Raw genomic sequence first — 17759 nt, 5'->3', positions numbered from 1 at the left:
CCTGAAGCTCTAACACTGTGTGCTGGTTAGCAGGTTATTGTGTTTTTTCCTGCTTTCGATCGTCAGTGGCGCCTTTGCAGTGATATCACTGACTTGCAGCACTCTGTCAGTGTATACTTTGAGCTCAGGTGATATACATCATTGATTCCCGGAGTATTATCTGCCTGTTTCACATGATCCTTATAGTAATACCCCCCCAGCCCCCCGTTTCACCACCTACGGGTCACGATTTTACGGTGAAACCGTATTGTGATAGGAGGAGGGGTTACAATCTGGCTTTAACCAACAAACAGTGAACAAGCAGTATCACCACACCGTAATACCGACGCTGCCCCTGAAAGAGGTCACCTGACAGGACGTTTGTTCCAAGGAGGACTACTGGTGCCACTATACGAGAGGCCACCTACCTGTAGGAGAACTACGTCATCTGGGGAGACCACCCGGGGTGTTGAGACGACGACGTTTCCCGTCCTGTTTCCGGCGTTTGGTAACCCATGTTTTGACACATGGAATGCTTGTATTACTTTACCTGATGTACGCAGATTATTGACCCGTACAATATCATTTTACATTTGAATTTACTTCACTATGAGCATTCTGCGCTGTTTTTCTTGTCTTTAATTAAAATTAAATGCCGGGGGACTGCGCGAGGCCTCTATAACACACTTACCTTCCCTTCCAGCGACGCATCGTCATGGTAACCCGACGTCAAATAATGCCACGGGGTCACATGACGTCACGTTACCATGGCAACGTCACGGCACATAACCCCGCGCGTCATTTGACACCGAGCAGGGGAGGCGAGGCGCCGAGGAGAGCAGGCAGTGGTGCGCACGGGGAAAAGTTTGCGTACCCCTGACTTACACAATCAAAGTGAGCAGGTTTACCTACTCTTTACCTTTTAAAACACCTTTAATTCAGGCTGGCAATCTTTCCTTTCCAGGCTGCTGCAGGATTACTACTACTTCAAATTCCACAGGCAAGGACAGTCAGACCGACAAATAGCAATGCATAGTGTCAAAAGAAGAGCTGTCTGGAAGATGTCATGAGAAAGATGATCTATTGATGTGGTGTGGCCACAGCATGTCTTATAGCAGCCTGCACTAATTACTATAAGACAGGGATATTGCATCTGCCAAACCACACCATACATTCTGGCAACATCCCACTATATGCGATAACACCTCATTCCACTGCTTAGTAACTTTGCTCCTGTACCTTAATTATATATATATATATTTTAATCCAGTTTCATATCAAATTTTGTAACTTTACTACACTGTGAGTGCGCCTGTTTTCTGTTTGTCTTTTTTCAAGATATCTTCAAGGGAGTGGTGTTCCCTCCAAACAGGCTGCAGAGACTCTAAAGAACAGTGTACTGGGACTGGTTTTTGCATCTTATATCACCTATATACATTTTTATTATTATTTTTATTTTTTAGTCAATTGAATGTTTTATATTAGTTGATATACTTGTACTTTATGATATAGCTTATTGCACCCATTTATAACACTTATGGTTTAGTTTATTGCAGCGTTTCAGACATATTCCTGACATCTGTGTATTTTTAGTATTTGCAAGGCGCCACGTCATATATTTTTTCTTTTTTATATATATAGATAGATAGATAGATAGAGCACAGCTGGCACGCCAAGCAAAAGAGTCAAATCGTCAGGTGCACGTTCCATAAGCCAAGTATATGCAACAGATTGCCTTCCCAGCAGGGAAAGCAAAGAAACAGCACTCCGTAGTATGTAGCAAAAAAATTGTATTCAAACAACATAACAGCACATGTGTAGGAGAGTGTTGCGTGGGGTGTGGCTGCACATTGTGGAGGCGGGTGACAGATGGCGCATGCTGCTGGTGGTATTTCGGGACCGGCGGAGACATGAGGCGGAGGCAGCGACTGGATCAAGTACCGGGGGAAGGGGACACGGACACACACACACACATTGTCCAGGGCCGGGAGGCACGGCCAGTGCTGACAGTTGTGCCTGACCTCAGCTGTTTCGGTGCCGCCAGCTCCGTGTCCAACTGCCGGGCTTCAGATTTGTTTCTTTCCCCCCCATCCTCCCTCCCCCCCCCCCCCCACCCGGACCAGGCACCTCGCTCCGCTATTGTTGCGGCTTCCCGTTCAGGCCACGCCGCTGCGCCGGAAGTTTGGCGCGCAATGTGCAGGAGAGGAGGTGATCCGAGAAGCACGGGTGGGAAGTGATCTGAGATGCAAGGGGTGGGGTGATCTGAGATGCAAGGGGGGGTGATCTGAGATGCAAGGGGGGGGGTGATCTGAGATGCAAGGTGCTGGGGGTGATCTGAGATGCAAGGGGGGGGTGATTTGAGATGCAAGGGGGGTGGGTGATCTGAGATGCAAGGGGGGGTGATCTGAGATGCAAGGGGGGTGATCTGAGATGCGAGGGGGGGTGATCTGAGATGCAAGGGGGGGTGATCTGAGATGCAAGGGGGGGTGATCTGAGATGCAAGGGGGGGTGATCTGAGATGCAAGGGGTAGAGGGTGATGTGTGTGTTTGTGTAAGTGGGAGTGAGGATGGAGGGGAGAGAGGATGGAGGGGAGAGGATGGAGGGGAGAGGATGAAGGGAGATGGAGGAGAGAGAGGATGGAGGGGAGAGTGAGGAGAGAGAGGGATAGAGGGGAGAGGGAGGAATGAGAGGGATATAGGGGAGAGGGAGGAGAGAGAGCAGAGAGAGGATGCGGGGAGAGGGAGGAGAGAGGATGGAGGGGATAGGGAGGAGATGCAGAATTGTAGACTTGTGCCACTACAGATGTGGCAGATTGTTTTGTGAAAATAAAATGGGAAAAGAATGGTGCAGAGAGACACAGAATTTTTCTTATAAGGAATTTATTCAATTTGTAAAAAAAATTGGGGGCGGGGTCAGGTGGAGAGTAGCTTTTTTGGTTGGGCGAGTAGCTTTTTGGCTAATTTGTCATATATATCTGTAACCCATGTCCCCCCCCCACCCCCGGTCGCAGATTGGACCTCTAGGGTGTAGTGAGGTCTGGTTACATGCATATGGGTGGTGCATACCTGTGAGGAACAGGAGGGCCTGAGTCTCCCGCGTTGGTATTGGGGACAACAGGGACAGGCTTCTGGGGTGTATGCCTTCATCTGGTTCTAGTGGTGCAACGCCTCCATCTCTCTAACCCCCAGGGATATGGGGTGGAACCCTTACAGAGAATTCCCACTCAGGGAAGAGAGATTCCAGTCTCAGTCAGTCTTTATAAAACAGCAGCAGCTCTCTTTATTGTACTCACAGCAGATCAGTAGCAGCACACAGCAGCAGCAGTCACAGCACACACACTGGTATCAGGTATAGGGTCTCTTCTCTCCTCAGACTGCACACCCTCAGGATGGTCTGTGGGTGCTCACTGTGTCCCTGCCTCCACCCCAAGCCGCAGGCGCTCAGGGTGGGGCTAGCTCTTCCCTCACCCCCTAGGCAGGGTGAGAGGCACTGGTCCACCTCTTGCTAACTAGGCCCTACTCCTCTGGAACCTAGCTAGCTCACACAGTCTGACTGTCCAGCCAGACTCTCCAACTCCAACAGACTGACACAGAACACACAGGAACTGCAACTAAATAGAGACAACCCTGCCCATCATGATGTCAGCAGGCCCCTCCCCTGTGTCTCTTGCATAAGCCACAGAGTCAGGTGCCTACCTCCACCAATCCTGGCAGGGCTTGAAGCTGGGGAAACCCATGATAGCTACAGCGGCCTGCCCTTAACAGGACTTACACCAGTAGGAGAAAGATATATAGTCCCCATTTCTTACCGGGGCTACATATCCATCGTAACCATTGTAACACCGCCGGTCCATTGTAACACCGCTGGAAGAAGAGATCAGTGTATCTCGAAAGCTCACACAAATAAAAGCATTTCGTTAGCCACAGAACGGTATCGTCTATTCGTTTTTGATTATATATATATATATATATATATATATATATATATATATATATACACACACACAGTGGTTGACAAATCACCAAAAAATCTACTCGCCACACAAAAAAATCTACTCGCCACCTAGTACCAAACGTGTGCTGCTTGGGCCAATATTTACTCACCCGGGGGTTAAATCCACTCGCCTGGGGCGAGCAAATGTATAGGTTTGTCGAACACTGTATGTGTATATATATATATATATATATATATATATATATATATATATATATATATATATATATATATATATATATATATATACATGTAGAGGTATCAGTACTGTGTTAGCCGAGCTTCAATAATCAAAAAATAAATAGATGATACCGTTCTGTGGCTAACGAAATGCTTTTATATATATATATATATATATATATATATATATATATCACTTGTGAGCACATTCACATGTCTTAGACAGGTCTGCAACCTGGCCTTTCAACTATTATCACTCAGCATACAGTGCTTCCACTACAGCAAGGGATTCTGGGAAATAACATGCAAATGAGCACACAATGTGTCACCTTTTGCCTGAAATCCATTTTTACATGGAACACATACTGTATAAGCAAATGCTCTGCTGTTCACACAGCTTTTAAGCACAGCATGGGATTAGATGCAAACCCAGTCAAACCACTCACAGACATGTTTCAACCTTAATGGGTCTCATCAGTGTGAGGTTGGTTGTACTGGCTTTGCAATTTTTAAGGCTGGGTAGGTTTACCATACACATTTTAAGTTATGGTGGGTGAAAAAGGCAACAAAAAACCTGCACCGTTAGCACTTAGCCAATAAAGAATATCACTTGTGAGCACATTCACATGTCTTGTCAGGTCTGCAACCATGCCTTTCAACCAGCAAGGGATTCTGGGAAATGACATGCAAATGAGCACACAATGTGTCACCTTTTGCCTAAAATCCATTTTTACATGGAACCCATATCAGCAAATGCTCTGCTGTTCACACAGCTTTTAAGAACAGCATGGGATTAGATGTAAACCCAGTCAAACCACTCACAGACACCTGTTTCGACCTTAATGGGTCTCATCAGTGTGAGGTTGGTTGTACTAGCTTTGCAATTTACCCAGCCTTGAAAATTGCCAAGACATTCATCAACCCCATTTATATCATTTTTAAATTTGAACTAGCCAATACCCATTTTTCTGTAATTTTTATGTCCTACAATTCCTTTAATCTCTGGTTGATCATTTAGTCCCAAGTCTTTTGCCATTCAATCTGTTTGATTTTCATACAATTCAGATATTCCTTGGAGGGCTACGAATATGTATTTTATGCTTCTAATTTTATCTCTCTTCTATTTTTCTAGAGATTCTATATGTATTCTCTTAATTATTGGAATTTTAAATGTGTGTTTCTTTTTATATTAAAATGGATATTGTTGTATAGTTATTTTAACATTGTTGCGATTGGCCAGCATTTGTCTCTCTGCTGTCCAATCATAGTAGTTTGTGGGGTATATTTCTTGCTTTAGATTATGTAGCCAGCATTCCCTGACAAAGTATTGTTATATGAAACGCATTGGAATCGTGTCCTGTGCATAATTTCCTTATCTGATGACTTGTGAGTACACAGTGTGTTTGTAACAGGGGAGTTATCCCTGTTCAGGTAATGTGCCTCTAATCCAGCAGTGTGGTGGTTAACTGCTGGTAGTCAATTAACAAACACCACCTGCCTGATTAGATTGCTTAGAAAAGCCTGTCTTTTGAGACAGGAAGAGAGACTCCTTAGCTCACACCTGAGCTGAACTTGGAGACAGAGTAGAGATTCCTTAGTCCACAACTGGGCTGAACCAAGGAAGGACAGATGTCTTGAGCGACAAGCTGACCACAAGACAAAGGGGACAAGATTCTAACCTGGAGCCTGACATTTCCTGTGCACACAAGGGTGCGGTTCCAAGAGAGCAGAGAAGCTTCCCCTACAGCAGCCCAGCTAACAGATAAGACTTTCATTTATAAGACTTTTTATATCTGTTCATTTCATGCTATATGTTTGGGGCTGGGAGACATGCTTATCAAAAGGGAGTTGTGGACTGCATAGTATTTCACTAGAAATACTCCCAAGTGAATAGAAGCTTTGTTTACCCCTTGTTTGGATGGTTTCCTGATGTTAAGGAAACAGGCGCAATAAAAGCCTTATTTAATTTCACCATAACCAGTCTCCCTTGCATACCTCTGTGAGCGTCCGCCTACAGTGTTCCTATAACATTTATGGACGCTTTGAGTTTACAAGTCGCATTCTAAGTGACAGAGCACGCCTGACGTCATTAGTAGTCTCCGAGGAAACCACCACGAGGAGATAGTGTGTGTGTATGACCGGCATCCAGCTGGTCTGTGTAGGGACTATTCAACAGACCACCTAGTCGGAAATACCCAACAGCTCACCGAGACGGGGTAAGCCTAGCGGACCAGGAACGAGGGTACCATCAGAAGCAGGTGTCCCATCGATAAAGATCCCTGGACTTCCATCTGGCTCCATCCGTTTGATCCGGTGCAGTGCGGAAGATGTCCTCTGTGGTAACATGTCCCTAACATGTCACGCTCTATATTGTCTCACTTGACGTACGTGTAATACTTACCCGCTAATCCTGTATTTCAATATATTTTTAATACTACATTATGAGGTTTTGCGCTGTTTCCTTTTCTCTTCTTGGGAATATGTAGGCACAAAAGAAAGGCCTTTGCTGAGAAGACTCAGCTCGGCTGAACTGAGGTCATAATTAGACATTAAAAACTACACTTGCCTTTGACTGCCCCCGTTTTGCCCCTTGTCCTTTGATTGCCGGGGTAGATATCTGGTGTTTCCTACGACCTCTCCTGATATGTCCCCTGCGTCTGGTAATGGTGGTTTGTGATGTGGTTTTTTTTGCCTTGTGCCAAAAAAGGCACTGTTGATGTATTGTCAGGGGTGTCAGAAAAATCTGTGTCACTGGTGTTATAAGTAGTACCTGCAGTTGCGGCACGTCTGGTTTAGGAAAAATATTTATTTGATTGGTATCTGGTTTGTGCAGGGTCAGTTTGCCCTAGTAGCCACCTGAATACCCGATGTTCCTTATAGTCAGCAATGACGGCTTTAAGTTTTTCTTTGTTGTATTTGATAATGTTATCCCTGTATGCGTCAATATTGGTTTGAATTTTATCTAGCCAATCTGTGGTAGTGTCAGCTGTTAAAATATCCCCATGTTTGGTATTAAGAATCTCAATTTCTTTCCTTATTTTTATTTGCTCTTTACTTGATTGCTCAATTAATGGTCACATCAAATGAACATTTATTCAATATTTGTGAGGATTCAGGAATCGGGCCACCAACGGCGCACTCCCGCCATATCCATTCACACGCAGGACTACCACCAGGGAAACATGTGCACGCGCACACAGGTGACGTCACAAGGTACTGTGGGGGTAGGTCCCGCTTCCGGAATGCGTCACGCCTCGACGGCATGCGCACATGATGCATGTGCAGCGCGCCCAAGTCTCATTGGCTACTCAGGCCTATATACTGCTGTGCCAGCCTTTATTCTAAAACTTGCCTTGGAAAATCTGGGGCAATCACCAACATGACTCAGGTACATGCTGGGTACATGCTGCACATTTCAATGACATTTCTGCAGAAAGACTAATGGCCCATCGGATTAACACAGCAGGGGTCCCTGGCAGTCCCATTCAGTTGGAATGGAACTTCCAGGGACCCCCGCTGTATTAATCCGATGGGCCATTAGTCTGTCTGCAGAAATGTCACTGAAATGTGCAGCATGTACCTGAGTCATGTTGGTCATTGCCCCAGATAAGTTTTAGAATACTCGTCGGCGCACATGTATGCTCAGCAGTGCCACTGGCACTTTGGCTGAGCATAGATCCATGTATTTCACCTCTCCTTTGATTCGCAGTCTTGTCTTGCCCTGTCTTGCTGTATCTTGCTTTGTGTACCGACCCGGCTTTATCCTTGGACTCTGTACCTTTGGCTTACTGACCCCCGCTTACCTCTGACCTTCCGCATCACTCCAACCTTGACCTCGGCACTCTGACAACAACTATTCTACTATCTCAAATCCCGACCTTGACTAATAGTACCTTCTACGTTCCGGACCTCTCCTACTCTGACCTCGGCAAGTATTACAACTCTGACCTCTTCAACCCCGACCCGGCTACCTCGACCAGCCCACTCTCCAGACGTGCCCCCGTGGCTGTGGGTGGCGTTTCTACTAATTCCCACCTAAGTCCCGGGGTCCCGCCTTGTTTGTGGTGAGCACAGCGTTACAATATTCCAAAACAATTTTTACAGAAGTCTGGATCACCCCTGCCTATTGTAGGTTGGCTCTTGATCCTAAAGCCTCTGGATGATAGCTTCTCCCTGTGGTAATGGGAGAGTGTAACACCATGTAGATAAAAGTCCACTTCTTTTTTTCCCTTCAATTTAATTAAATCATTATATATATCTGCCGGTTTATCTGGGCCAAACACCGCATCTATACCCTCTGTATATCTGATCTTGGTGATATCAGCCTCACTGTAGTAGACAGTATCAGAGATGTTGGTAAAAATCCCAGCTACATCTTCAAATTCATCCATTAGCACTTATACAATGTTCAACAGTTTATATTGTTATATATCCGTAGTAGATCAGTTCTGTGTGTCAACAGAACTAGATTATTTGTAAATCCTGGTGCACAGGCTCATAAAGATAGCATATAGGAAGAGTAACAGCCAGCATTCCAGTAACATTCAAACACAGGTTGATGCATATCCCATAAAAAAAATATGTATATATATATTTGAAACGGGGAATCTCCAGAGATGAACCCTGTTCATTTCAACTCCAGGGACCCCCTGCTTCCAGAGATACTTAACTACGAATGAGGTGCAGTTAGCAGCTCTCCTTGGCAAGCAGGGTTCACAATATGTCTGCTGTTACATTCCTGGCCTGTGGGCCAATAGGAAGCCGTGATGTCATTGTGCCCATGTGACGTGGGAGCTTCAAACCTGAAAGCCCTGCTTGCTAAGACAGAGCAGGTACGGGCACTTATTTGGAGGTAAGTATTCCTGGAATTATCGGGTCCCCAAAGCTGAAATTAACAGGGTTCAGCCCTGCTTCAATTCTATATATTTTTTTAAACCTTAAAAAAAAAAATCCTGTCTTAGATTGCTCATTTAAGCCTTGCGAAACTTGTCCGACATTTTTTCCAAATCCATCTGCTCGGGTGTGAAAAATAACTGCTGCAAACAGTGACAGTAGGGACAGCAGAGCACACAGGAGCAGGTGGACGCCCACCGCAGCTTGCCGATAGAGACCCTCTGCCCCGTCTGATTACACCCAAGCGAGAAGCAAGCTGCTTTCAGGGGCCGCAATGGAAATTTGCAGATTCAACTATACCAGAAAAAGGGATCCAGGAGCAAAGGGGGGGACCAGGGGTATGAATGGGTCCAGAGACAAAGGGAGGTAGGCCAGCGGGTACAGTACAGAGCAGGCAGCAGGCAAGAGGATGGTCAGACAGGCAGAGGTCATCAACAGACAATCTGGCAGTGAGAAGGGTCCAAATAGCATAGGGCTAGTCCAGCAGAGTAGAACAGAGCCAGGCAAGCAGGTAGCAGAACAACAGTGAATAGCCAATTGCAGTAGCAAAAAAGGGAAGACAGTGAGAGGTTTAAGTAGAGCCAAAAACGAAATTATCCTGCAGTGCAACCAGAGGCAAAAGCCCGGAAAACCTGGGTGGTTCCAAGGGATTATTCCTGAGTAACCTCGGCAGTATAATAATGCTCGTCTACGATAGGAAGTAGACCCGCAGAGCTAAGTTAGGGGTATATGATCACCAACCAGAGCCATGGGACAGAGTCCTGTTGTAGTCGGGATGCAGGCAGAGGTCGATGGCTGATGTCGGCAACAGGAAATCTACAGGAACAGGGCACATGATGGTGTTACAGGGTCCAGGAACACATAGAACAGAATACCCTGCTCGTGCAGGGGCTGGGAATAGCTGTCTGCTATTTAAAGCACTGGAACAGGTGCAGCCTATTACGGAAGAGGTTTGCAGGAACCAAGATGGCTGCAACAGCCACATAAGGGCAAGTTCCAGTAAAACCTTGGACCGGAACCCTTACAGTACCTCTCCCCCCCTTCAGGGGAGACCTCTGGGCGATCAGAACGTGGCTTGATCAGAGATCTTGGCGACCTGGCATTATTGGAGAAACGTGTCTGATGGTTGGCAGACTTGAATTGAGACCATCTCCTCAAGTTTTCAGCTTTGATATGAGACTGTTTCTTAGCAAGTATCACCCCTGAGACAGAAAGCAGTGGTACTGTAATTCTTGATACGCAGAATGCATCATAGGAAGAATCAGGTAACATCACAAACATTGTCAACACAAAGGACAAGACTTGCTGCTCAGCCGGTTACGCATATATAGAGATTTTGGAGAACCTAAAGTCAGGGAATCTGGAACCCAAAATCTTCCATAAGCAACTAAAAAAAAAAAAGAATTGTACTGACTTCGGTTTCCCCTCCCTTCCCCTGAAAACGTTAATACAAACTAAGTTAAAAAAAAAAAAAGAATTGTACTTTTCCCCCCATTCAATCACAAGGAAACGATATAAATGTAATGTATCAATTATTAAAAAGGATCTGGATAAACAACAAAAAAAATCAGTAAAATATTAAAAGAATCTTGCTAAAAAAGTAGAGGCCCTCAAGACACTCATACGGTAGATAATAGAAATATAGTGATACTGTAAATCAAGCTGAGATAGGAGGAGGGATAGTTGTACAGGATATAGTGGACTATATTAAGGAAATTAACAGACTTGAGAGATGGAAACACATATCAAAAAATAAATAGTGATCCCACCCAGAGTTTTATCAAGAGCCTGAAATAATTAAGAGCTGAAATAATTAATCTCTGAAGCCAAGGTATGTTAAGGAATTTAAGTATCTACTTAAAGCTGCAGTTCAGGCAATATCCTGCATGTGTGTTTTTTTTTAATAAATCAGTTTAGTAAGAAAAAATACTTTTAGCATTTTCTGTTTAAAAAAAAAACAACTTTGAAAGACCAATTTTCTTGTATTCTATTTTAACAAGCATGCTTGTTCCTATAGCAACGATTTACATTCCCCATATTTAAAGATGTCGCCAAACTTTGACGATCAATAGACGGAGAACGAATTGACCGGCAGCTATGCAGTTCTTTAGGTAATTAGAGATTGCACACATGAAACTATTGAAGTAAAAAAATAAATTTAAAAAAAGACTGAACTGCAGCTTTAATGAGCCCCAATATAGCTCTATTCAAAAATTGACCCACCAGGTTGACCTTTCGTATCAGGTATAGGATCCCTTATTATCTCTCTCAGTACATAGACATCACTTTATAACCAATGATACGAACTTTGAAGTCTTACCTCAGTGACACACCACATTTACTACTGTAGGTTGATTAAACAACATCATGTCGTGGGTGACTTGTGATGTCCAGTCACTGTACACGTGTATTCCCCATTCGAAAGGTGTGATGGCAGTTAGACAATTTTGGATGCTCATGATCAAATTGATTATGAACAAAGGGAATTTATCATTGATGCCATTCTTTTTATCCTTAATCACAATTATTTTTACTTTGAGGGGGAATTTATTAAACAAAGTTTGCTCCCAGTTACGCCAACCTATATATGAGAAATTGGGAAGGGTCTTTTATCTGGGAGAATGGTACTTTTTTGAAAAAGATTATGGTATGGAAGAAGTTTATTGATGATTTTTCAATTATTTGAAAAGGGGCGAGAGCGAGTTTGAATAATTTCATCAAATTAAAAAATGTGAACGATTTTAACCTAAAATTCACATGTAATATAAATACAGAAAAAATTGTGTTTCAGATGTGGAATTATTCTACACTGAAGGCCCGATCCAGTTAGTTATATAGGAAAGACGTTGGCTGCAACGTTCATTTAGATGCAAGGACAAGTCAACCATTCAAACTGGATCAGAAATATTTCCGTCGAACAGTTCCAAATGCTTAGGAGGAACTGTACGAAGAACGACGACTTTCTCTCAGAATCAAAAGTTAAAAAAAAAAAAATAGGTTCTTAGAGAAGAAATACGATCCTGAACCTATTAATGCATCATTTGGTAGAGCAGCTTAACAAAATAGAAGTGAAGTTATCAGCAATATACAGATACAGCAACATTTATTGCCTCCGTTGGTACAGGTTGCGGTACCAGAGCGCGGCTGTGCCACAACCAAGAAAGCAGTAAGCTGCCGGGGAAGATTACCTCAGTGGGTGTCCCTGCTTCTGAATAGGACCACCTACCGCGCCAGCCACGTTTCTATAATAGCTGCATAGAGGAGTCTCTGTCTCCCTGAGCAGCTGTTACAATGATCGAATGTATTATTATTTTTATATACCGTATTGAAGCAGAGGATCTCCGGGAAATGAACCACCTTCATTTCAACTTTGGGAACCCCATGCTTCCGGAGATATAGCCACCGTAGGGAGTGCGAGTAGCTGCTCCGGCTGGGACCGCGTGGCGCTGGAGCTTTAAACCCCAGCCGTAGTGGTACCGGCACACCCTACGGAGGTCTATATGTCTGGGAGCAGTGAACCCCCGGAGTTGAAATTAATCAGGTTTATCACCAGAGACCCTCTGCTTCAATACAGTATCTAAAAATAAAAATAATAAAACAGTGAAACCTTAAACATACATTACCCCCCTTCATTACCTTAGTGGATAAACGCTAATGTAATAAAGGAATGAAGGGGCTAACCCCTCCTGCTACGCTCCCTCCCCGCCCCCTGGGAAGCCTAACCACCCACCCAAGGGCATCTACTCCCTTTACAAACCCCCTCTACCCCCAACAATGATGCAATTGTTCTAAATAAATAAATAAATAAAAATTAAAAATAAAATATATATGTGTGTGTGTGTGTGTGTCAAAATACTCTCATTAGCACTTTGATAATGTGTGCCAAACTAAAACCTCTGAATGAGGACAGATGGTGTTGGTGAGAAATGTGGCTTGCTACTAGTTCATCTAAAGTCTCTGTCTTTGGCAGGCGCAGCTAGCGACCGTATAATTGTGAATGTTTTGGCCTCACAAACGGTCAGTAGCAAAGCATTTTTTTTTGAGCTTTGTTTATCTTGTTTGCCTCAATAAAATATGAAAGTCTTTCTGAGTCCCATGATGCAGATATATTTACATCAAATTCCTCGAATGTGTCCAAGTGCAGTTATTTTTTTTAAGCTGCAGGCTCCGAGATGATAGTCTTTACAGAAATACTTGCAGTATGATTGAATTGCCTTTTCTGCATGGTTCCCCAATCCTGCTGCTCTGTCCTTAAAGCAGCAATACTACATTTCCACTTATTTCCCCTTTCTTTTTTTCTTATTTTAACATGTAAAGCATGTCTAGTGGTGAAAGTAGATTTTTATTCTTACAGGTGCTCCCCCCCTCCCCCCTCCTTGTTGGCAACCTTGCGAGCCCCCCTCCCCTCTTTCACAGCTCCTCTTTCCCTTCCCCCTCTATCCCCCCCTCTCTTTCTTCATGTATCTCTCACCCCGGCTGTCTATTACTCTTTCCCCCTCTCTTCCTCCCACATTCTTCCTCTATCCGACCTGCCCCCTCTCTTACACCCCTTCACTTCACTCGCCCCCCTCTCCGCTATCACTCAATGACCCCTCTCTCACTCACACACACACACACTATTCCCCCCCACAATAACACTCCCAAACAATACACACACTAATGTGCCCCAATATAATATCTCTGCACACAATATAATGCCCCCCACGCATTATATGTGTATACTGTACAATATAATCCCCCCCCCCCACACACACACACACACAATAAACACATTACTCCCCCCCCAAAAAAAAATACAAGCAATAACACACACACACTTACCTTGGGGAAGTTGGGCCCAGGTCCCGGCGCACCTGTGGGAGAGAGACTTGCCGAAGCTGACTCTCTCCGGGCCTCCCTCCGTTTCCCTGCATGTCCACGTATCTCCTCATACACAGATCTGGACTGGACCATACCGGCCTACTCTCACCACTGCATGTGACAATGTATAATTCTACATTCTTACCTAAGCTGGCAATCGTTTGGTGCTCCTATTATAAATCGGTCAAAATCCTGATTGTGTGCCTAATATAATGGCCGCTTCAGTCAGTGTGACTCAATAGCTACAGTGTATCCTTATATTACTAAGGTACGATTATCTATTGTTATGGTTTACCGCACAAGCTGCTGGGAATATTGGCAACAAATTATCACAAACAGGAATGGGTTGCAAAGATCTTGCAGTGCTTGGGAGGTGTTCTAAAACCTGCTATAGAAATCAAAGGATGCTCAGTATATTAAAACTCATAAAAAAAACAGCATTAAGAGTTGAAAAAAATGGTCACTGTTATCCAATATTACAGATTTATTCAAAAAATGTTTTGCTGCTTTAATAGCAGAATCCAATCCTCATTATCAAAAAAAGGTTGGGTATTTTGGGGAGAGGGCGTTTACAGCAAAATGAACTGACAAACGGGAACCAACATCTGAAGACAGAAACACAAACAAGACAGAGCAAGAGAGGCTTTAAGACGACACATTCACTCTGCATGTTACAGTGTCCTCTACTGTATGTATATACAAGTCAAATACAGGCATACCCCGCATTAACGTACGCAATGGGACTGGACCATGTATGTGTAGCCAGGTCTCCGCTTTCCCCCTTACCTACGCGGGAGGTGCTGCGGGGGCGGCTAGTAGGCGAGCGGGTCGCCGGGAACTTGCGGCGCAATCGGTTAGCAAAGGACTGCCATTTTGTAAATGTGCGCGCATGCGCATTAGCGATCAGGAGTTGCGGCGGCCATTTGAGAGTTGCACATGTCTGTCCTGGGACCCCTTCTCTTTTCTCTCTACACACTCTCTCTAGGTGACCTAATCACATCTTTTGGGTTTAAATATCACCTCTATGCTGACGACACACAAATTTACCTTTCAACCCCTGACCTTACACCTGCTATACAGACCAAAGTTTCTGAATGCCTCTTTGGAATATCATCCTGGATGGCCCTCCGCCGACTGAAACTTAACATGGCAAAAACAGAGCTCCTTATACTACCTCCCAAACCTGGCCCTACTACCTCCTTCCACATTGCTATTGTAAATACGATCATTCACCCAGTAGCCCACGCACGCTGCCTTGGGGTTACACTTGATTCCTCACTCTCATTCTCCTCTCATATTCAAAACGTTTCTAAAACTTGTCGCTTTTTCCTCCGCAATATCACAAAGATACGCCCTTTCCTCTGTTACTCAACTGCTAAAACTCTGACTCAGGCCCTCATTCTCTCACGTCTCGATTACTGCAACCTCCTGCTGTCCGGCCTTCCTACCTCCCACCTGTCTCCCCTACAATCTATCCTAAACGCTGCTGCCAGAATCACTCTACTCTTTCCTAAATCTGTCTCCGCATCTCCCCTCCTGAAATCCCTCTCCTGGCTTCCGATTAAATCACGTATCTCACACTCAATTCTCCTGCTCACTTTTAAAGCTTTACATTCTTCTGCCCCTCCTTACATCTCAGCCCTAATTTCTCGCTATGCACCATCCCAACTCTTGCGTTCTTCTCAAGGATGTCTTCTTTCTACCCCCTTTGTATCTAAAGCTCTCTCACTTTCTGCCCCACACCTCTGGAATGCCCTTCCCCTCAATACCCGACTACCCCCCTCGCTATCCACTTTTAAGACTCACCTTAAGACACATCTGCTTAAGGAAGCATTTGAGTAGCACTGGATAATCATGGACACATGACACATAAAGCTTGGCCCCCTGCAGACGCACTTACTAGTATTCCCTCCTACTGTCTCTGTACGTTCTCCCTACCTACCAATTAGATTGTAAGCTCCTCAGAGCAGGGATTCCTTCCTTAATGTTACTTTTACAGTATGTCTGAAGCACTTATTCCCATGATCTGTTATTTATATTATTTGTTATTTATATGATATGTATTACTACTGTGAAGCGCTATGTACATTTATGGCGCTATATAAATAAAGACATACAATACAATACAATACACATGCGCAATGCATAAGGATAGGCGGCATTTTAGCGTAGGAGCATCCCTAGCGGCGGCCATTACCAGAGAAGGCTCTGTCTGGGACTACAAGTCCCATGGGCCTCAGGGAGTTAGTAAATCGGTGGTCACAGCAGCCAATGGGGTTGTCAGAACTCTCTGCTCTCTGATATCGATACATTCCGCGCGCTGGAGAAAACAGGCAGCTGGTGACAGTTGGGGCTGGGAGAGCAAAGGGAGAGGAGGTGCGCGGGTGCAGGTGTCAGTGACCCACTGCATAGGCCAGTATTCCCCCTAGGCCCCAGTTAGTGCCCTGAGTCACCCTCAGTTTGTGTTGCTGCAGGGAACAGCCCTTAGATACGGACCTTGCCTGATTAGTGATAGTAGTATTCAGGGGGACAGTACTTCACTGAGGATCCTGTCACTTGTAGTTTGGGACCAGGCTATGTTGCGGAGACAAGACTCATAAGAGACATTCCCCTGAGGTGGGAACCTCATCGTGAGAGACTGCGCTGGATCGGCGGATCCTTTTTGAAGTGTCAGCGACCGGGTGCTGGAGCGCCCGGCAGGTATTTTCATAAGTGCACCAACATACCGGTACCTGCAGGCGCTGATCCCGCCTTGGGGGTGGGTACCCTGGGGACACTCAGAGGTTAAGTGACTATGGGACTGGTCCGTTACGTTGGACACGGTATTGGGTATACACGGGGGTGGGAGAGAGACACTACTGCACAGTGACGTGTGGCAGGGGCCACTGGTATACAGTTAAAGTCATTCATATGTGTGTATATGCGCTCTCTCTCTCTCTATATATATATATATATATATAGTAAAGGTTTACGTATATTTGCGAGCTGTTATTGTTGTTCTTGTTCGGGGAATCTCACATATTGGGGATCCTGGGCAAGTGGAGGCACTGCCAGTCTTATATTGTTCCCCAGGCTCCCAGTAGCGGAGGCTCAGATCTCTGTGAGCCAGCAGGTAAAGATAGCACCCGTAGACCCGCCTGGTTATATAGAAAGAGGGCTACATATGTAAAGTGAAAATGTACTTAAAGTGAAGCACTACCTTTTTCCCACTTATCGATGCATGTACTGTACTGCAATCGTCATATACGTGCATAACTGATGTAAATAACGCATTTGTAACAGGCTCTATAGTCTCCCCCCTTGCCCACAGCTCCGGTACAGGTTGGTAACCGGTATTGATGTTCAGGACGTGCTGACAGGCGCATGCGCGAGCTGCCGTTTGCCTATTGGGCGATACGTCCTTACTTGCGAGTGTACTTAAAGTGAGTGTCCTTAAACCGGGGTATGCCTGTACAGTAAATACATTTGTATGCTTTTGATACATTGTTATCTGTACAGCATCATTTTGAGTAGAACATGCATTGCTGGCCCTTGTTTTATCATTTTTATGTTACTCTGCATTTCTCGGTTTATATGCGTTGTTGTTTGCATTGGAGTAGAATGCTGACCACTTCCCATAAAAAATTGTAAACATGTATTTTTTCCATATGGGTAAAAAGAAAAATACCCTTTTCCTTTGCAGCAAGAGAGAGCTTTGGAATTCTTTAATGCAACCAACATAAGCAAATACACTATACTACCAACATGTTTGCAATGTAGTATTGTAATAAATGTGTGTCTGGGGTACAGAAATAGAGTGGTATACAGGATGGGTGGGTCCATGTGAACTGAAGTTTGCATGAGCTAATCTGTT

At 44.6% G+C, this 17759-nt stretch overlaps 1 protein-coding gene across 2 annotated transcripts in view; it reads right to left on the bottom strand.

Annotated features, from left to right (window-relative positions):
• AOPEP (aminopeptidase O (putative)) overlaps nt 1-17759 on the bottom strand; it is a 490654-nt gene that overhangs the window by 372246 nt on the left and 100649 nt on the right. The gene's annotated exons all lie outside the window — the stretch shown is intronic.

The sequence above is a fragment of the Ascaphus truei genome, chromosome 1 (genome assembly GCF_040206685.1).
Source record: "Ascaphus truei isolate aAscTru1 chromosome 1, aAscTru1.hap1, whole genome shotgun sequence".
Lineage (NCBI taxonomy): Eukaryota > Metazoa > Chordata > Amphibia > Anura > Ascaphidae > Ascaphus > Ascaphus truei.
This window is presented reverse-complemented; position numbering and strand designations above follow the sequence as displayed.